The sequence below is a fragment of the Chelonia mydas genome, chromosome 21 (assembly GCF_015237465.2).
Source record: "Chelonia mydas isolate rCheMyd1 chromosome 21, rCheMyd1.pri.v2, whole genome shotgun sequence".
Taxonomy (NCBI): Eukaryota; Metazoa; Chordata; order Testudines; family Cheloniidae; genus Chelonia; species Chelonia mydas.
In genome coordinates, this window is record NC_051261.2 from 12,187,915 (window position 1) to 12,208,919 (window position 21,005).

General features: G+C 51.9%; 1 long non-coding RNA gene across 1 annotated transcript; it reads right to left on the reverse strand.

The window, feature by feature from the left end:
* Window positions 1–6,457: 6,457 nt before the first annotated feature.
* LOC122463505 lies at window positions 6,458–20,643 on the reverse strand. The gene is made up of 2 exons (XR_006286952.1): window positions 20,403–20,643; window positions 6,458–8,816 (listed from the first exon to the last, which is right to left on the reverse strand). It is a non-coding gene; the product is annotated as an uncharacterized LOC122463505 (long non-coding RNA).
* Between the last annotated feature and the right edge of the window lie 362 nt (window positions 20,644–21,005).

The following is a 21,005-nucleotide window of genomic DNA, read 5'->3' on the forward strand; positions in this document are numbered from 1 at the left end:
ATATTGTGTGCAGTTCTGGTCTACCATGTTTAAGAAGGATGAATTCAAACTGGAACAGGTACAGAGAAGGGCTACTAGGATGATCCGAGAAATGGAAAACCTGTCTTATGAAAGGAGACTCAATGAGCTTGGCTTGTTTAGCCTAAATAAAAGAAGGTTGAGGGGAGATATGATTGCTCTCTATAAATATATCAGAGGGATAAATACCCTGGAGGGAGAGGAATTATTTAAGCTCAGTACCAATGTGGACACAAGAACAAATGGATATAAACTGGCCATCAGAAAGTTTAGACTTGAAATTACATGGTTTCTTTCAGAGTAACAGCCGTGTTAGTCTGTATTTGCAAAAAGAAAAGGAGTACTTGTGGCACCTTACAGACTAACCAATTTATTTGAGGATAAGCTTTCGTGAGCTACAGCTCGATGAAGTGAGCTGTGGCTCACGGAAGCTTATGCTCAAGTAAATTGGTTAGTCTCTAAGATGCCACAAGTACTCCTTTTCTTTTTATGAAGGTTTCTAACCATCAGAGGAGTGAAGTTCTGGAACAGCCTTCCAAGGGAAGCAGTGGGGGCAGAGGACTTATCTGGCCTCAGGACAAAGCTTGATAAGTTTATGGTGGAGATGATATGATGGGATAGCCTAATTTTGGCAATTAATTGATCTTCAACTACTAGCAGTAGATATGCCCAATGGCCTGTGATGGGATGTTAGATGGGGTGGGATCTGAGTTACTACAGAGAATTCTTTCCTGGGTGTCTGGCTGGTGAGTCTCGCCCATATGCTCAGGGTGCAGCTGATCACTATGTTTGGGGTCAGGAAGGAATTTTCCCCCAGGGCACATTGGCAGAGGCCTAGGGGTTTTTTTGCCTCCCTCTGCAGCGTGAGGCACAGGTCTCTTGCTGGAGGATTCTCTGCACCTTGAAGTCTTTAAACCACGATTTGAGGACTTCAGTTGCTCAGACATAAGTTAGGGGTTTGTTACAGGAGTTGGTGGGTGACATTCTGTGGCCTGCATTGTGCAGGAGGTCAGACAAGACAATCATAATGGTCTCTTCTGACCTTAAAGTCTATGATTCTAGGATCCAGGCTTCTCACAAAGATGGCGGATGTGTGGGTTTGCGGGGCCTTTGATGAGAGGTGCGAAATATTATGGGATGCACATAAAATTATAGGATGGAGAAAACTGCATCATGGGACAGTGAAACCATGTTCCCAGGCACTCCTGCGCAACTCGTTTGCCCCCAAGAGGCATTGCAAACCCTTCCCAAAACACCCTGCGCTAGATGGTAGCGAGTTGCACAGTGGGATAACTACCCACATTGCACTGCTTTCTGCATTGATGCAAGTGCTGCCAATGAGGATGTGTACCGCCGACACACGGAGCGTAGTGTGGACATGCAAAAGCGATTTAATTACTGCAGTGGCTGTACGTCGACATAACTTAGGTCGACTTACTTTTGTAGTGTTGACTTACCCTAAGTTCAAGACTGAAACAAAGATTGTCAGCCAATGCAGGCTTTGAGATGTGTCTCCATTCCCAATTCCCTGCCATTCCAGAGTGGATGAGAATCACAAAATTCACTTCAGCATTGCCAGAAAAGGAGGAAGGATGGGCTAGTGACTAGAGCAGTGGACTGGCAAGCCCTGAGGTCTGTGTCCTGCTCCTAGAACTGTCGCTGACTCACTGGACAACTTTGGGCAAATCATATTTTGACTCTGTGCTTCAGTTTATCCACCCATAAAACCGGTTACCACTCACTGACTTAATAGGGGAGTTGGGCATACATACATGGGATCATTTTGAGTAACTTGAGCTTAAGCACACACGTAGGGTGACCAGACAGCAAATGTGAAAAATCGGGACAGGGGATGGGGGGGTAATAGGAGCCTATATAAGAAAAAGACCCAAAAATCAGGACTGTCCCGATAAAATCGGGACATCTGGTCATCCAACACACGCTTCTGATTGTAGGTTATTGTTGGACATGTGATACCTTTTTAGTGGACCAGCAAATAAAGGCACAGACCTCCCCCTCCATGCCACAGGGTGTGTGTGACAACTTCAAAGCCGTGCATCCCCAGCACTCGTGAGCCCCAGAAGCAATGAAGCCCTAGGCCTCTCCGTTGGCTCCTGAAAAAAAGGGAGACCTCCAAAATCAATGGATGCTTTGGAAAAGGGAGGTGGCCTCATGGCCTGAATCACTTCCCCTCCCGCAGCTTCCCCAGGAGCAGGTACGTCTCAGGCTCCTGCCCTTAATGTACTTTGAGACCTTGCCACAGATCCTTGCTCCAGACCTTTGAGACCTTGCTACCCATTGGCCTACTAACGGGGGTCCCGGAACCGACCTTCCAGCCTCACGCAAGGGCAGCCTTGGGGTACAACAGCTCCCCTCCCATGAGAACCTGGAGGTTCCCCAATTGCGGAAGAAGAGGGGCACAGTTGGGGCACCCTGCCCTGTGGGAGATCCCTGCTATGTGGGAGAAAAGCCCCCAACGCGGACTAGAGAGCTTTGGTTGATTTTTTCAGCATGGGCTTTTTGGGGAATAGGTGCAGCATGTCAGGAGGGAGCAGTCGCCCTTGGAGGCAAAAAAACCATCACTAATCTGCTTTGTGAATGGAGCTGCATGGGGGGCTGGAGAGGGGGAGATGGGAGGGGGAGGGAGCCACATGCTTGAAATTCCTTTATCTGGGTGGGCTCTTTCTCTGCAGACTCTCAGGATGTGGGAAATGGAAGATGAAAGAAGCTGCGTTTCCACCCTCTCGGGTTACAATGTCTAAAACAGAAAAGGCTGGTGGAAGGGGGCGGAGGGTGGGGGGCTGCTGCAGGGAGACCTGGTTTGGGAAATGGCATAGGGAGAGAGAGAGACTTTGGGGGGGGCGGAGGGTGCTGGGGCTTGGGGGGATCATGTTTCACATCACATCAGAGCTGTGGAATTTCCTCTGGTCTGGGGGTGCCTTGGAGAGAAGGGGTAGGCTGGGATTTTAAGGGGTTTTAAGGCTAGCTTGGGATGAATAATAGCCCAGAGGCAAATGATGAAGAGTGTTACTAAGTGACTGATGTTTACAAAGCTAACCCTCCCGCAGAGCAATGTGGGCGGGGGGGGGGGGGGGGGAGGGTGTGTTTGTGTGTGTGTGTGTGTGTGTGTGTGTGAGAGAGAGAGAACCCTGTGACACAGCAGGGACTGGGTGTGTGGGGGTATATCTAGCACTTCCCTTACAATCAGAGCTGGAAAAATAAATCCCAGCCACCAGCTGGTTCCTCTCATGCAGCCGCTTTCTCTGTTTGAGGGAGATCCAAGCATAGGTGCTGGAACTGCGTAGCGGCAGTACCCCTTGGCTTGACGTGGTTTCCATTGTATACAGGGTTTACAGTTTGGCTCAATAGCTCTCAGCTCTCCCCTACCCCCCACTCTACAAATTGCTCCAGTATCCCTGGATCCAAGATTGGATCTGCATTTCCTCAAATGTACCCTTTCTCCGGATCTATCTGAAGAGCAGCCGTGTCCAGTTTTCTTTATAACTCTGCCACTTGATCATGTATATTCTAAAGTCGAGCTGCATTGCTCAGCAGCAATTGGTTGGGCAAGTCACATGGGCATGGTTTCTGCCACCCTCCTTGGCTGAGGACAGGAGCTCTGCCAGAGGGAATATTACTGCCAGTAGCTACAAAATTGGTTTTCCCTGCTTGTGTGTCCTGGGCTGATTGGAGGATCCAAGAGGAGTGTAAACACAGGACCAGCGAGATATCTTCAAAAATCCCAACAAATATTGTGGGAAATATTTCTGCATCATTCCCTCAATGTTACACAAGATACAGATCCCAGTACTCACATGTGAAGTGGGAGTTTTGCCCAGTCTACCCTGGTTTTAAATTAAATTCGGGAATCACAAATTGTATTAGAACCATCTTTAAAAATCACAAGCCAGCCCGTCAGCTGGTAGTAACTTGGCCTAGCTCCACGGACACCCACTGATACCAGCTGAGAATCTGGCCCCATTTTCTAGCCTGGGTTTTCACCATGTTAACACCCAGGTTTGCAAACCATCTGGAAGGAGCAGGTTAGCAGAAGAGCTAAGCTTCCACTTAGGTACCAAAATGAATGTACAGATTGGAAAATCTGCCCTCAAAGGGTCACAATGCTCGGAACAGAGCCCTTCTGAAAATCTAGGGGCCTAAATGTGAGCTGAAGTCTGTAGATACTGAGCCCTGCTGTGCTAAACCTGGGTTAATGCATTTTTTGTCATCCTTGTTATGAAGCAGTGTTGACCCCATGTATGCTAGCAGGACCAAAGCGTGATGTTACAACACTGTCTCCCAAAGCAGACTAAGCAACCGGCCTTAAACAAGGTCAATTTTTTAGGCTGTAGCTTTTTTGAGGGGGAGGTGTGCGCATGTGGAAATTCACTTACAATTGCATAGGCTTTGGGGCCGCTCTAACATGGACCACCACTGTGGTCACTAGACCATCACCTACCCCTGCTCATAGACATCACCACCAAGCGACTGAAACGCTGATCAAAGGGGAGAGCCTGGCTGAAGGGCAACCAGCCAGCCTGTGGTGAGAAACATCTAATTTTGTAAGGACACTAAAAGTGTTAAGATCAGCTTAGAATGTGTTTTGCTTTTATTTCATTTGACCAAATCCAACTTGTGCTTTGACTTATAATCACTTAAAATCTATCTTTTGTAGTTAATAAATTCGTTTGTTTATTCTACCTGAAGCAGTGCGTTTGGTTTGAAGTGTGTCAGAGACTCCTCTTGGGATAACAAGCCTGGTACATATCAATGTCTTTGTTAAATTGACAAACTCATATAAGCTTGCAGCATCCAGCGGACACAACTGGACACTGCAAGACGGAGGTTCCTAGGGTTGTGTCTGGGACCGGAGATATTGACTAGCGTCATTCTGTTGCACAATACAAGCAGCGGCTGGCCAAAAGTGTTCACTCATGTAGTTGGAAGCAGCTTACATGCCAGAGGCTGTGTGTGAACAGCCCGGGAGTGGGGGGGGTCTCACAGCAGAGCAGGCTAAGGCTGGCTCCCAGAGCCGAGGATTAGAGTGACCTAGCAGATCACTGGTCCAGATAACACCAGGGGAACGTCACACATACTTCCTGTACATTAGTGGTGGCAGAGGCTGTGACAGAAGTGCTGGTGTGGATGCCATAAAACAACCCCTGACTCCAATCCAGTTCAGCAGCACTGTCTTACCCCCTTCAGTCTATAGGGGTTACCACGTTCTGGACAGGTCACTGTAGGTCCTTCCCCTCCCCACCCATTCATTAGATGCCTGTTTGTCCTGGGAGCGGATAACGAAGGCTCCAGGGCACGGCCCATGCAGCTGGCGGAGCAGCAGGACTGCCAGGCACTCACATCACTCAGACGGAGCCAGCCAGTTGGCAGAAGTGTTGCCAGGCTGAGCTCGCTCAGAGGGATGCCCTTTGTGGGTCCCAGCATTGCCAGGCTCCGTCCATGCAGGAAAGCCCAGCTGGTGAGGATGGCGACAATGCCGGGATCAGGGCTGGAATGGCAGCCTCCCCATGCCGACGGGTTCCAGGAGCGGGCCTGAGGACAGGGGGGTGGGTGTGCCAGAAGCAGGTGGTTTAAGGCCGCAGTAAAAACCAGCTCAGAAGGCAAGCGGTTTCCCTGCTTCTGTCTCCGGCCAGTCATTTTAAGCCAGCTCTGTGTAGTTTCAGAAGTGAGCAAAGCACTGGGTGAAGAACACTCGTTTGGGCAGGCAGGTGCCCTGCCTATGTCTCCTGTGCAACTCTACCTAGTCCCAACCTGCAGCACCTCCTGCTCGTCCCATTCTGGGTCTCTTTGACGCAGAGACGGCGGGGGCTCCTTGCAAGAGGAGTGGAATCGGCCCAAAGCACATGATGGTTGTGTGGCAGCCACTGGGATTAAGGTGAGCCCCACATCACTTTCATTCGGGCCAGAAAGCCAGGATCTGAACGAAGTCTTAGGAGTGAACAGCTCAATCCCTCTGTGCTATGTAACGGAGCCTCTCGTCTAGGACGTGCTTATCTGGGGCAATTTGCCCCAGGCTTCTCTTTATTAATTGCCTTTATTTACAGACCGACCCCGGATCGGCAGGCTCCACGTCAACTGATGACACAGCAACCCAAACCCAGAGCATGGCTCTTAGGGGCTTTTACACACATCCACACCACAAGCACCGCATTCACTCAGCGCTAACAGGTACTGGGTCCTGCCAGGGGCAAGATACCCGGGGGAGCGGGATGGACAAATGGGCTGACCTCAACTGAGAGGTTCCTTTGATCTCTCTTTCTCGCCTGACCACAGGCCAAAGGAGCTGCATAGAAACCTACCCCTGGTTTGCCCCATCCAGGGAATCCACAGTGTCTACACTCTACTACGAACCTCAGGGCTGGCAAGAGGATTTCTGCACCCAGGCCTTAAAAGTTCTGGGCCCCGTTACCCTGGCTGTAGGTCTGCAGCACGCTCCTGCTGTCCCTTTCACATCACTGTTTGCATTTCCCCATGGCATGACCTGGAAAGTCCCACTTTTATGCCAAGGGGGTGTGTGTGTGTCTCAAGTTCTTGGATATTAGGGACAAAGGACATAAATCAGGGGATGCCAAGACAGGAGGAGGAGAAATGCTGATTGTGCACAGCACAGTCTAGCGATCAGAGCAGGGGCCTGGGCATCAGGTGCACTTCCTAACTCTGCCACTGACTCACTGTGCGACCTTGGGCAAGTCCTTTCACTGCTCTGTGCCTCGGTTTCCCTGTTTCTAAAGAAAAGGGATAACGATACCCCCCCGACTTGGGACTGATGTCGTGGAAGTGCCTTGAGATCCTCGAATGGGAAGTGCTAAGGAAGGGCAGAGGCTTAGCAATAGGCCTTAGCAACACTGGAAATTAGCTAGTCACTGAAGCAGCTGCAACCCTGCATGCCCCCAGTATACAGCAGGAAAGCTGTGATCTGTTCCCATGCAGCCACCCCCTGGTTTCAAGCTCCCCTGGTGCAAATATCATCGGTGCTCGCCTGCATTGCGGGGGTTCACATGGGCACAGCTACACCAGGGGCTGGACTTGGGGCTAATTCCCAGCATAGCTAAGGCCTTAAATGGAGTCAGTCTCCAGTCCAGCCGAGAGGACTTGCTGACGTCCGCTGCTCTCCACAGCCTGTAAAAGGAAACACCTCCCCGGGGACTGAGAAGGGAGAGTCTGGTGCAGAACACGCCTTTGTCCTGTGAAACCTGAGGCACTGGGGTCACAGTGCCCTTGGCACAGGCTGTTCCGTGGCACCTTTGTTCCCGGGGGCACATTTGGTTGGATGGCCAATGACTTGGCGGGGAGGAGAGGTTACTGCCATTTGCCCTGGCTTTCACTCACTGCATGAGTCTGACTGGAGACCCCAGCACTGGCCGGGGGTTGGTGGGGCCTGGTGCACAGTAAGAGAGCCGGGGACCTTCCTGCAGGTGGGGGAGGGTTTGGCACAGGGCTGGCCGGGGGCAGGGGGCTTTGACAGGACATTGCTGGAGAATTGGAGCGACCGGGAAAGAGGGGGATCAGGGTGCTGAAGGCAGGGCAAGGGTTTGACCAGTTTGAATTAGGTGGTGGGTAAGGGGCTGGCAACTGGAAGGGGGGCTTCAAGCCAATGGGGAGAGGCCCTCCCCCCTGAGAAGTGTGGGGCCCAATGCCAATGCCCCAGGTGTCCAGCCGTCTGCTGAATGTGCCGGTGCTCATCAGAAGCAAAGAGTCTTCTCCCCTCTCGGATCCAGGCTGGGTCAGTTTCCACCGTGCGCAGTTGATCTTGCATTGAAAAAAAAAGGGAAGTGGGCCTCCCGGCTCCCAGACCATAAGACGTCCATCGTCTGCGATTGGTGGGAAATGATGTCATGTGTGGGGACCCCGGAGCGTCTGGGATTGGGGGTGGGGTGGGGGGTGCTGTCTGTGGTGGCTGCTTCCTCTCTCTGAACCTTGACCTTAGCAGATGAGCGTGAGATCAGGGAAACATTTTACCCATTGTGAGATCAGCCCTTCTATTTAAAAAGCTCCACAAGTCACACGGCATCCCTAGAGGAACACAAGAGCACTTGTCTCTGGCTGGCAGGTGACCGTCTGATGAGCTGCCTGGCTTTGATCCTTCCAGAAGCCACTGCCCTAAGTGGAATTCCAGGAGTCAGTCGGGATGGCCATTTACGGTGCTGTCCTTGCATCAGATTAGTCGCTTTGTTTGTCTGTTCAGGGAGGGCTGAGGGTGGGGGCAGTGGGGAACTCACTGAAGGGAAAGTATCTGCACAGTCCACTGCTGCAGCCTCAAAGGCGCGTCCAGGCCACGTCTTGGGGCTGGATTCCCCAGGTGGCTTTGGTTCTTGTTGTGCTCCCAAAGCAAATGAAAACATGTTACATGGGAGAGGGGTGTTAGAGCAGAAGGCTGGGACTCCGGACGCCTGGGTTTGATTCTCAGCTCTGACAGGAGAGTGTGATCCAGTGGTTAGAGCAGGGAATAATGATTAGGGACTCCCCTGTTCTGGATCACCTCTGAAGGAAGTGTTACCTAGTGGTTAGAGCAATCAGGACGCCTGGGTTTTACCTGCAGTTCTGCCATGTGCCTCTGACAAGTCACTAACCCGCTCTGTTCTTCTGCCTGCCCATATGTAAAAATGAGGCATGAACATTTACCTACCTCACAGGGGGTCAAGAGGATGGATAAGTGCTTGTCAAGCAGAGCTGGGCAGAAACAGGTTTCCCATCCCACAAGAATTTTGGCGATATCGAAAATGTTTCCAGAGCTGAATCGGGACAAAGTCAAAATCTGGACAATTTCACAAAGCGATCAGCTGAAGAAAGAAAATAGGATCGGGTCAAGCAAAGCCTTGTTGTTTCATCATTTCAAAACATTTTGTTCGGGTTCCAACCTTTGACAACGTTTTAATCTCTTTAGTTTAAATCAACTCAAGTTTCAAACCAAACAGTTGTTCCAACCCCCGAAACAAAGCTTCTCAGTTTTTTCTAAAAAAGTCACATGGGTCATTTCAACCATTTCAAAGCTTTTTTTTTTCCCCGCAGAAAAGTTTTTTGAGTCAGGTAATTGATCAGACCAGATCATCTCCCACGAATGGTTTCGATGACTCAGCATTTACCGATGGGGTAAAGAGGTTCAGTCAGAATTTCCCAACCAGCTCCGTTGTCAAGTGCTTTGCGAGGTGAAAAAGAACCACGCCACACTTTTCTTTCTATCGTGGGGATGGGACAGGCTGGCGGATGTCCAATATTAAGCACCGGAGGGTATTAAAATGGGAACCGATCTCCAGGGAATGATTACACAGGGGATTGCCAGCTCTGTGAAGCTGAGAGAGGCAAAGGACACTGGGCGTTTGACGGTAGCTCGTTCCTAACCCCAGTGTGGAGGTGGCTGTAGACAGCTGCCCCATGTCCAGGATCAGGGAAAAATCACAGCACAGCAAGGTGAAGTAAAATCATCAGCCAAGATTTTCCATAGGGATTCTGGTGGATTCCATCTTTGGGTCCCTCAGACCTTAAAGAGGCCTGATTTCCAGACAGCAGGTGCTCAGCACTTTCTAACTGTCATAGGGCCAGCCACCTTCCCCACACACGACCAATGGTGGCCCTGCAAGCAGTCCCTGCCTCAGTTTCCCCCTTCTTAAATAACCTCCACACCCAGACTTTGCATCCAATAGCACCCGTTCCTCAGGGTCTGGTTTTATTAACAGACCAGTTCAAAATAAAGTGCTCACATCCATCTGTTTACTCTCTTACTGGGTCACTCCCAAGCCTTCCCTGCCTGTATACTCCCCCTTCGAGTCCCAGGTTTCTCAGCTGGAGCTTGCTCACACCCAGCAACTCAACTCAACGCAACTGCACAACCATCCTCCCACTTTCTGCACCTTCCTGCTGCTTTTTATAGGGGAATCAGCTCGACCCTGCACAGCTGTGCCTCCTAAGGAACCAGGGCTCTAGCCCTTAAAGGGGCCAGTCACCTTGTTACACTAAAGATCAGGCCCCCTGTACAGCATCTCAAGCTGAAATGACTCATCACTTTTGCAAGTCGTGGCGGGCGCTCTTCTAAGTGTGGAAAGCATTGCCGCTTCCCAAGGACTCTCCGCTGTCCAAAACCACATCCAGCCTGTCCTCTGAATGGAAATGACCCCTCTGTTTGGCGGAAGCATGGCTCCCACTACCCTGAAACCAGAGTGGTCTCAGTCGCCCGCTACCCTGAAACCAGAAAGGATGCTTTCCCTCTGCAACCAAAATGCACCCCTAGGCTTTGAGGATCTGTTTAGGGTCCAGCCGCCTGGTGGCAGTGCGCTCTGACCATTGGAGCTTGCGCTTTCACACTGTCTCAACATGGCTGCTCTTCAGTCAGCTTTTTGAGCCTGGTTGCCCCTAACGGGGCCCTGGGATGGAAGGTGAATGAGGAACAAGGATGCCGAGGGGAGAGGAGCCTCGTAAGTCACCGGCACTCCTCCAAAACGAAACCAAGCCCTGCTCCAGGGAATGGTGCCATTTTGCCTCCTTCTGTCACCTTTGATCTGAGCATCTCACAGCACTTCCCAAACAGTAATTAAGCCTCAGGAGCCCCCTGCAAAGTAGGTCGGTAGTATTATCTCCACGTTAGAGATGGGGAAACTGAGGCACATAGAGAGGAAGTGGCTTGCCCAGAGCTACATGGCGAGTCAGTGGCCAAGCTAGAAATGGAACCCAGGAGTCCTGGCTTCCAGCTCCTCCCTTTAACAGCTACCATGTTTCCTTGAGCTCTCCCCTTCACTGAATCTGCGCCTTTCAGAGGTCTCAATCTGGCCCAGATGGACTGTCTCAGGAACAGCTGGGGAACCAGTGAGACAGAGGGAAATGTGCTGCAGTCAAGGGGAGCTGGGAATGCAACCCCTGCCCCTTTCTCCTTAGCCCCTAATGTGCACAGAATGTGGGCGGGTCATTTGTCACTAGCTGTGGGTCCCATCCCTGGCTCTGCCCCAGCCTTGCGGCATGACCTTGGGCATATCATCTAGGGCTGGACCATTCATGGTGCTGAGGGCTCTGGCCCTGATCCAGCGCAGAAGAATGTGCTTAACTGTAAGTGTGCGAGCAGTCTTGTTGAAGTGACGGGCTTAGCTGGATCAGGGCCACCATGCAAGCACAGAGTGATTCCCTTCGCTGAGATCAGGGCATGCAATGTCAGGCCTTGCTCCGGCAATCAGAGCTGCGTGGGGACTCTCGTGCCTGCTCAGAGTCCCAGTGAAGTCAATGGGGATCTCAAAGGTCTGCTCGCATGGATCCAGCTGCAGGATCGAGACTGAAGGGCCCAGTCCAGGCAAACACTTGCAACCGGGCAAAATGCTTCCTGCTGGGAGCAGTCTGATTGGTTTCCCTGTTTGCACCCCATGTTGGAAGCACGTTGGGTAGGGAGCAATTGCCTAGATGGGAACGGAGCGGGAGGGAGGTCAGGAGGAGGACACACGTTCTGGGCCAGACCCTCAGCTGGCGTAAATCGGTGTCACTCAGGGGCCACGGAGCTGAGTTTATTTGCAGCAGCGGAGGAGATGGAGCGCCGCCGGTTTACACCTAGTGAAGATCGGGTCCTGGGAGTTCAGCCAGAACAGATTCCTTAAATGATGCAAGATTTTTCACAGCGGCACCCAGAAAACTGGCTTTTTATATTTCAAGCCATTCACAGCTCTTTGGAGAGTTAAAGGAGCGCTTGCTCTCACAGTTCCATGTGTCTCTGCAGGTCCTGAGCAAAGGAATTGCCCATTCCACAGGTACATTCCTTGCATTCTTCTGTCCATGAGCACTGGAGAGAATGCTGACCCCTGCGACCATGGGAAAATGCCTCTCTCTGCTGTAGGGAATAGGCAAGGGGTCAGGAGATCAGACAGGAAGTCTCTTTCATCTTTTCATGGTCCTTAGCAAACACATCCAGCCTGGGCAACTTGGGAGAGCCCCTGGAGAATCGAGGGCAGAAGACAGCATGTTTCATTCGTGATCCGCTTCTGCAAAGGGGGCTGCCTCGCACCGGGCTCATGACTAGAGCAGAGTGACGTTTTTCGGACACCCCTTTTTTTCCACTGAAAAATGCAGGTTTGGGTCGATGGAAACCTCCCGTGACTTTGCGTCATAAAGTGTTTCCATCGAAACAAACTCCGGCCAATCGAAATACTTTGACGGTTTCTAAAGGAGACGTTTTGATTTTTCCATTTGAACAGCTTTTCCTTTTGAATTTTCCTTCCATTTTATTTTTAACAAAAGGCTAAAAAAAAACCAACCCAACCCTCAGAAATGGGATGAAATGCACGGAAGGTCATTCAAAGCCCATGTCTGTTGAGTCCTGGCCTCCCCTGTATTGGTGCCCAGGGCATATTGGCTCATCCTGTCCAGAAATGTGATTCACGCCCGTTGCCTGTTTTCTCAGCCGCGGATCGAGATCTCCTGGTCCCCCTTGGAAGTGAATCTGCTTCCATGGTGGAATCCAGGGTACGCCGGTGATTCTAGGTCTCAGAGGCAGAGGTGTCACAGAATTTGCCTGCATGGCCCCAGTCCTCTCCCCTCTCCCACTGCTAAGTGTGATGCACTAGAGGAGAAGCAGTTCAGTGCATCGCTCCTGGAAAAGCTGACGCCAGCTAATCAATGTTGCAGACAAGTACATGGAGTGCCGGCTCAGCTGCCCCTGGACAGCTGCTGCTGCTATGTGATATTTCAAGCACCTGCCTGGCCCACATTCTCGCCTTCTGGCCCACTGGACATGGCCTTGGCCGGTATGCAGGAGAACTCATGCCTAATTGTCCAGCGCTTTGGAAACGGGAATCCCAGAGTTCACTGGGAAGCAGCCACGGTGCCCCACTGGCACGGCTGTGACCTCCACTTGCCGGGACAGGGGCTTGGCGGGGTTAAAAAGGAATGACGATGCGGTGTGGAAAGCCACTACCAGGCATGTCAGCGCTCACGCTGGAATCATCCTCTAGCCCGCACGGGCCCAGCGATGAATGATCTGTGGAAACATAGCTTCTGACAGCCAAGAACGCCCCCCGCCTGGGACGCTGTGACTCCCTGCAGGCAGAGGTGTGGCTGTCACGCTGGGGATTCAGGCTGCGAATCATGAGCTAGGCCCTGAAAGCCGAAGCTAGCACAGCCCGTCTCGGGACAGGCTGGCTGCACAGATAGCTGCGTCCCCGAACGGAGAGCCCTGGCGCCGCGGGACCCTGGGTGATATGTAGATGACCTCGCTGCAATTGGCTCCCGCTCAGCCGGAGCTCTCCGTTGCCAAAACAAGACTATTCCCCAGCACGGTTTCCTAGCTACGAGGCGCTGTCATAACAGCCGCTTGTGCTCTGGAGATCGGTGTCTTGCAGTTACTGGATGGAGCCCAGGTCAGGAGATTCAAACCCAAATACGAAAGCCGGGCGTGCTGCCATCGCGGGCAGTGGGACCATGGAGAGGGGGCCGAGCGTGTCAACCGCCCGCCCGTTTGGCTGGCATTGTACCAGAGGCAAGGCAGTCAGATGCACAAGCTCCAACCGCCCTGAGGGAGGGCTCTCTTTTTGGGGCTCCCCTCGGGCAGGAGTGGGGTCGTCTGGGGAGCCCTTCCCAGCACCAGCTGCTCATGTTCCCCTCTGTGTATTTATCCTCATCATTGCAGGGGCCTCCCACCTGTTGCACCAGGAAAGCTGCTGCTGCTTTGGTTTTCCTGGGAGCATCATTCAGATTCGTACAGCCGTGCAGGCTGCGGGAAGCGGGCAGAGCCGCAGTGTTTGATCCACGCCTCCATGTCGCAGGGCTGGCTGGGCCCAGGGGATCCGTTCAGCCCGTGGCAGAGATCTGGCCAGATCAAAACATCAGCGAAGCTCAGGGCTGATAATCATAGAAACGCAGGCCTGGAAGGGACCTCGAGAGCTTATCCAGTCCAAGCCCCTGCCCTGAGGCAGGACCAAGTAAACCTAGACCAGCCCTGACAGGGGTTTGTTCAACCTGTTCTTAAAAACCACCAATGACGGGGATTCCACAGCTCCCTGGGAAGCCTGGTCCAAAGCTTAGCTACCCTGATAGTTAGAAGGTTTTTCCTACAATCTAACCTCAGTCTCCCTTGCTGTAGATGAAGCCCATTACTTCTTATCCTACCTTCAGGGGACATGGAGAACGACTGATCCCCATCCTCTTTCCAACAGCCCTTCACACATTTGAAAACTGTTATCAGGTCCCCCCTCAGTTTTCCTTTCTCAAGGCTAACTGTACCCAGTTTTTTCACCTTTCCTCACAAGGTCGGGCTTTCCAAACCTTTTAGCATTTTTGTTGCGCTTCTCAGGACTCTCCAGTTTGTCCACATCGTTCCCAAAGTGCGGCGCCCAGAACTGGACCGAGGACGCCAGCTGACGCCTCACCTGTGCCGAGTAGGGTGGGACAATTACCGTCCATGTCTTACACACTGTGCTTCTGTTAATACCCCTCAGAATGATATTAGCCTCTTTCGCCAGTGTGTCACACTGTTGACTCATATTCCATGTGTGAGCCACTGTAATCCCCAGATCCTTTTCAGCAGTATTACATCCTAGCTAGTTATTCCTCATTGTGCATTTGATTTTTCCTGTCCATGTGAAGTACTTCGCACTTGTCCTTTTTGAATTTCATCTTGTAGATACCAGATCAATTCTCTAATTTATGAAGGTCATTTTGATTTCTAATCCTCTCCTCCCAAGTGCTTGCAATCCCTCCCGGTTTGGTGTCATCTGCAAATTTTATAAGCATCCTCTCCACTCCATTATCCAAATCATTAATGAAAATAATGAACAGTACCTGACCCAGGACTGACCCCTGCGGAACCCCACTTAATACATGCTCCCAGTTTGACAGTGCCCCATTGATAACTACTCTTTGACTACTATCTTTCAACCAGTTGTGCACCCACCTTATAGTACTTTAATCTAGACCTCATTTCCCTAATTTGTTTATGAGAATATCATGCAGGACTGTGTTAAAATTAAGATATACCACGTCTACTGTTTCCCCCCTCCACTAGGCCAGTAACCCTGTCAAAGAAGGAAATTAGGTTGGTTTGGCATGATTTGTTTTTGACAGATCCATGCTGGCTATTCCTTAATTCCTTATTATCCTCTGGGTGCTTACAAATTGAGTGTTTAATAATTTGTTCCAGTATCTTTCCAGGTATCAAAGTTAGGCTGATTGGTCTCTAATTCCCCAGGTCCTCTTTGTTCCTCTTTTTAAAGGTAGGTTCTATGTTTGCTGTTCTCCAACCATCTGGGACCTCACCCATCCTCCATGAGTTCTTGAAGATAATCACTAACGGTTCCGAGATTGCTTCAGCTAGTTCCTTAATTACCCTAGGATGAATTTCATCAGGCCCTGCTGACTTGAATACCTCTAACTTATCTAAATATCCTTTAACCTGTTCTTTCCCTGTTTTGGCTTGTGTTCCTTCCCCCGTGTTGTTAATATTAATTGTGTTAAGTATCTGGTCACAATTTATCTTTTTAGTGAAGACAAGCAAAATCAGCATTAAACACCTCTGCCTTCTTGATGTCCTCAGTTATTTGTTCTTCTTTCCTGCTGAATAGAGGGACCTACACTTTCTTTCGTCTCTCTCTTGCTCCTGTCTCGCTCTGGGCTGTTTGCAGGTCAGGCAACACGGGCGTCAAACCATCGAATTATTCAGTGGTAAAGTTTGCAACAGAGAAGGATTGGCCAGGATGTAAAACCTCCTCAAATCTCATCCTGGCAGGTCCTTGTGCTCTGACTCCACCCACACAAAACAGGGGCTCCCCCACCAGACTTTCGGCCATCAGGTGACTGATCCTTGCTGGGCCTTGCTTGGCTATGGAACTTGTTCTTCCGGGACATTTGCCTCAGTCCAGCTCTTTGCAGCTGTTCCTTCCTCTCCCTGTGTGACGTGGGGCAAGTCACTGCCTTGCTCTGTGCCTCAGTTTCCCCAGCGGTAAAAGTGATAATGATACTGACCCTGCCTGGTGGGATGGATTGTCTGTGCAACTCGCTCAGGACTGCAGGCAGTCCAGAGGTCACTTGTTTAGAGCAGGCCTGTTGCTAGAATGACCCAGCTAGGAATAAGGGAATGGGGATCTGTTGGGTTGGCCTTTGGAGTCATGGTCGTACCTACGCAGGCGAGATGTTGGGAGGGTGAATCTTGACTGTCAGTAAAGGCCCAGGATTTGGGCCAAAGTGCTTTGAGATCCCTGCATGAAAGAGTCCATATCCATGCAAAACAACGGGCCCGACCCTCCGCTGAAGTCAAGGCAGCTACGCTGTGTAACACCAGCTGAGGATCTGGCCTCACTATTATGATTTACAAATATCGGTCCAGATTCTATTCTAGTTTGTAATACTCTGCCCATCACACTGGTATCTGAGCCCCTGTAACTCCTCTGAAGCACTTGGATATTCCGGTACCTAAAGTCACTCTGGGCTTGCTCGGCTGTAAGTGAGACCAGCAGCTGGCCTGCCTCTCACACGGCCTGTGGGGGAGACATCAACTCTGCCCTCTTTGCAGGAACATCTGGGTCTCTGATATGGTTCTGGAGCTGCCATGTTCTGTGCTGGCCTCTTCCCTGACGGGGAGTTTGCTGTTGTATGTTTAATGCTGGTGAAAGGTGACAGATTGACACTGCTGGAGACGGGAGTCCCCTCATCATCCCCAGAGCAGGGACATCGTGGGCTGCGGCTGGGCAAGTTCCCCCTACAGTTCCCTGCCTATGAATATGCCTCCATTGGACTATGCCTCCTCTCTTGTTTAGAGCCGAGTCCAGTCTCAATGACCCCTTGAACCCTTGGCCTTTCTGCTGCCAGGCTGCGAATAAGAGGTTCAACTCATACCAGTTGTAGGGGTGGTTTTGGGATGTGGACACCTGGCCGCTAGGATCTGGGTTGAGAACTGCCAGACTCGTTACATATAGGCCTTGGACAGCCGCTCATCCACTAGGAACTGGCCTGAGACCAGGGGCAGCTGCGTGTTTGTATTTGGACAGGGCTCTTCCTCTCGCTCTCTGGTGCCCAATCAGGTCACAGGGTTTGCTCTCCCTCCCTTTCATTGCCTGCTGCTAGCACAGATCCAAACCCTTGGAAATCCAACGTCCAGCCGGCGCACTGGCTGTTCCCCCTGCTGCAGCCCATCACCCTTTGCTGGGGATCGGGTCTTTGTGTCCTTGGCCGGGGCGCCGCGCCTCCATCTCAGCCTCCGCAGCGTGACTGTCTGTGCCTCGCGGTGCCCTGCGCGTCTCCCAGACCCCTGCCGCTTCGCACACATAGGCGGTGGGGAGCTGGGCGTCCTGCTGCCGGACGGACACCAGCTTCCGAGGAGCAAACTCCTTGGGAGATGCAGATGCTCTTTGCTAATCCCAAGTGAATCATGGCGGGCTAGGAGCTTCCCAGACGATTTCCCTGCCTGGCTGCATTGCCAGAGCCTTTGGAGTCGAGGTTGCTTTTGTATTTGAGTGCAGGGCGGTGGGGGAAGCTGATTTTCCCTGTTTATAAGGAAAGAGCCCTAGCGCTGGGTTTCTCACTCAGCTCTGCTCATGCAGCTCAGTCCCGACCCTTATTCCAGTCCCAGGGCCCCACAGAGCTCTGCCAGTGCCCCTCGGTCCTGACCCATTGCAGCCCAAACACTCCAGTCCTGCCACCACCTCTGCCAGTGCACCTGTCCTTGGAGATGCCTCTCTACCTTGGCTGTTCCCACCCAGTGATGAGGGCGGTGGAGGTGAACTTCCTTGGACGTGGCAGCACTGACTGGGGGATCACGACTAAAGAGGAAGCAGTTTCCACCATCCCGGCTCAGCCTCTCATGATATGAGAACCTCAGAGCAATACTGATAAAGAAATTCCATTCCCGACTCGTCTCCCTCTATCCCTCACACGCACCTACTGTAACCAGACAGCAGACGGATACCAGCTGCAAGTATCCTCTCTCTGCCAGCTGTGCCTTGACAGCAAGTGGGCCCCGCAGGAGGCAATGCTGGCTTTTATCCGCTAAGTATATAACATGCCACGTTATAATGATCCACTCAGACCAGGGCCCCATTGTGCTAGGTGCTGTACAGACACACGACAAGAGACAAGCCCTTCCCCTAAGTGCTTACAAACTTAACTAGACAAGACAGACAAGCGGGCGAGGGGAAACAGGGCCAGGTGACATTCCCAAGAGCACACAGCAAGTCAGTGGCAGAGCCAGGAATACAGCCCATGCTGATTCCTAGGCCACTGCCCTGACCACTAGGACAACCTGCTCCCCAGGGATAATTGTATCTAAAAATCTCTCTTCTGGGGCAGGGAAGAGGACTGGTTTCTGTGTCTCACAGGTTGGTTTCATGTCCCTAGGGAGGCTGGCCTCTTCTTTCTCCCGAAGAAGTCTCGGTGGGCTTCACATGTGGCCACCAGGAGGAAGAATCAGTCTCCCCATGAGGAGGCCTATCTGGGCAACATCAGGGAGGGACAGCGCAGGAAAAGTGCATGCGGGGACAGGATGGGGCTGACGCATGGCAGGAGGTTGCCCAAGGGAGTACAAGGTGTGGCCCAGTTCGTGTCAGCACAAAATCTGGGATGAGGAGATGGAGGAGACGGGAAGGGGCCTCTCAGGAGAACATGAGGCAGGGGCATATCGGGACAACATCAGGGAACAAAATATCATGGCAGCATCGGGAAGTGGCACAGCAGGACACAAGGCGGGGATGACGAGCCATGTGAAAACCCCATTAGGAAGATGTGTGGGGATCTTGACCAGTTCCTCGTGGAGATTACTGCCCCCAAAGCCTCCCCTAGTGGGTTTGTCCATGGGGCACCGAGATGTGGGCCAAGACCAGTGGAATACCATGTTGCATCCTTTCACCCTCACCATCACCTGTGTGCTGTCCACGTGGATCATCAGCTCTGCCTGTCCTACTCCAAACCCGCAGTTACAACTTGCAGTGTTGGTGGGACCCGGTTAGCCATGGCTCGGTGACTGGGCTAAAGCCACAGGCTGTGCAGGGTCCTGACTTGGTTATGGGGGTGTGGCTAAGATCTACCTACACCAGGCCCCTTAGTGGTCTTGTATCCAGGCCTCTGGCCCACACGGCCTAAGAGACCTCGTCATCAGGACATTGCCATTGGTATTGCACTAACTCCTAGGGGCTGCACCTGAGGTCAGGGGCTCATCATGCTGGGTGCTACACGCAGGCCTCGTAAGAGACACGCCCTGCCCCAAAATGTGTACACACTGAATAAAGAAGTCAGGCAAAGAAGCAGGGACTTTTTGTCCTGTGTTTGACCAGATGTGGGGTCCTGGGCCAGGACCGGGGCTCCTAGGCACCACGCTAACACAAATAATAAATATCAGTGATGGGCTGGGTGCCTTAACACCAGCTTCTCTTTCCTCTCCAGAACAGCCTTCCGACTCTGCCTGGTCTTTCTTAGTTCCCTCTTATATCCCCTTGGCCACCCACCACCACCACCACCACCACGCTGGAAGCTGCAGCCTCTTGAGCCCAAATTACAGTCTCAGAAAAAAACCTGCCCCAGTGCAACCTGCGGAGACCTGGCTGGGTTGACGTCAGCTGGAGCTTCCTCTTCTGGGCGGCTGGTCAGCACAGGCATGTTCTCCTAGCTGCACCCGCCTGGCAGCGCGTGCTCCAGAGGTGTCTGCATCCCACAGGCTGGCTTCGAGAGTGGGGAGATTTGATCTCCGAGGGGAGGCTTTGTAAAGGGAAGGTTTCAGAGTGACAGCCGTGTTAGTCTGTATTCGCAAAAAGAAAAGGAGGACTTGTGGCACCTTAGAGACTAACCAATTTATTTGAGCATGAGCTTTCGTGAGCTACAGCTCACTTCATTGGATGCATACGATGAAGTGAGCTGTAGCTCACAAAAGCTCATGCTCAAATAAATTGGTTAGTCTCTAAGGTGCCACAAGTCCTCCTTTTCTTTTTGTAAAGGGAAGCGATCCCACCACAAAGCGGCCTTCTCCCCTGGGTTTGCTCATTTGGCTGGTTCTCAGTGGTGTGGCGCGATGAGGGAGTCCATCGCACACGCAAGGCAGGTGGTCAAGCAGGACTAACAAGATCAAAGATGAATCCTCAGTTTGTTCCCAAGTCATAGAATCACATAATTACTCACAGAAGCTAGAGATGGATGAGACCCACCAGATCATCTCCGCTCCCTGCCCATGCAGGATTGCCTCTCACCGTAGGGAGACAAGGGACAGATTCTCACCTGGGGTAAATTGATGCTGCTGCCTCACAGGTTTGGGGGATCTGTCCTACTCCTGAAAAGCTAAGCCATAGGGCTTTCACCATCTCCCTTGGGGGATGCCACTTCACAGCCTCAGAGTCCTCCCAGTCTTCAGCCTTTCCTCCCCTGGCTCCCAGTTATAGCCACAGGCTACACAGAGGCGGATGAGCCTTCTCCATCCCATGTCTTACCTGTTCACACCCTTCACATAGTTGTTACCATGATCCATTGCCATTTCACTGAGCTCCACAAATTCAGCTGTTTTAACCCTTCCTCCAGCAAGCAGATTATTTCTGGGATGAGCAGGAACTGAACTCCCTAGAACTTCGGACTGGTTCTCCTCTTACCCTGGTGTAAATCAGGAGTAACTCCATTGTTCCTGGTTCTCCCCTCACCCACCCAGGTGTAAATCAGGAGTAACTCCATTGGGCTTGGGTCTCCTCTCCCAGTGTAAATCAAGAAGTTAGCCAAGTTCCGGTAGCTGTAATATTAACACTAGACTCGGGCCCCAGGAGTTCACTCTTTGGGCCCATCTCACTTTATAAATGCCCAAATCCTTATTCAGGCAGAACACCCGAATTTGTGGACCAAGGGAAAAACACGCAGGACTTGGCCCACCGCTGATCTTTTGCGAAGACCTTGGCATAGGGCTGCGTGAGGGTCGGAGGGACTTTTGTAACTGCCTCAGGGCACGGCCACACTGCAAGCTGGGGGGCGCGATTCCCGGCTCAAGGAGACGCTGATGACGCTCACGTGCAAAAACTAGCAGGCAGCAGCGGCAGTGCGTGGGACTA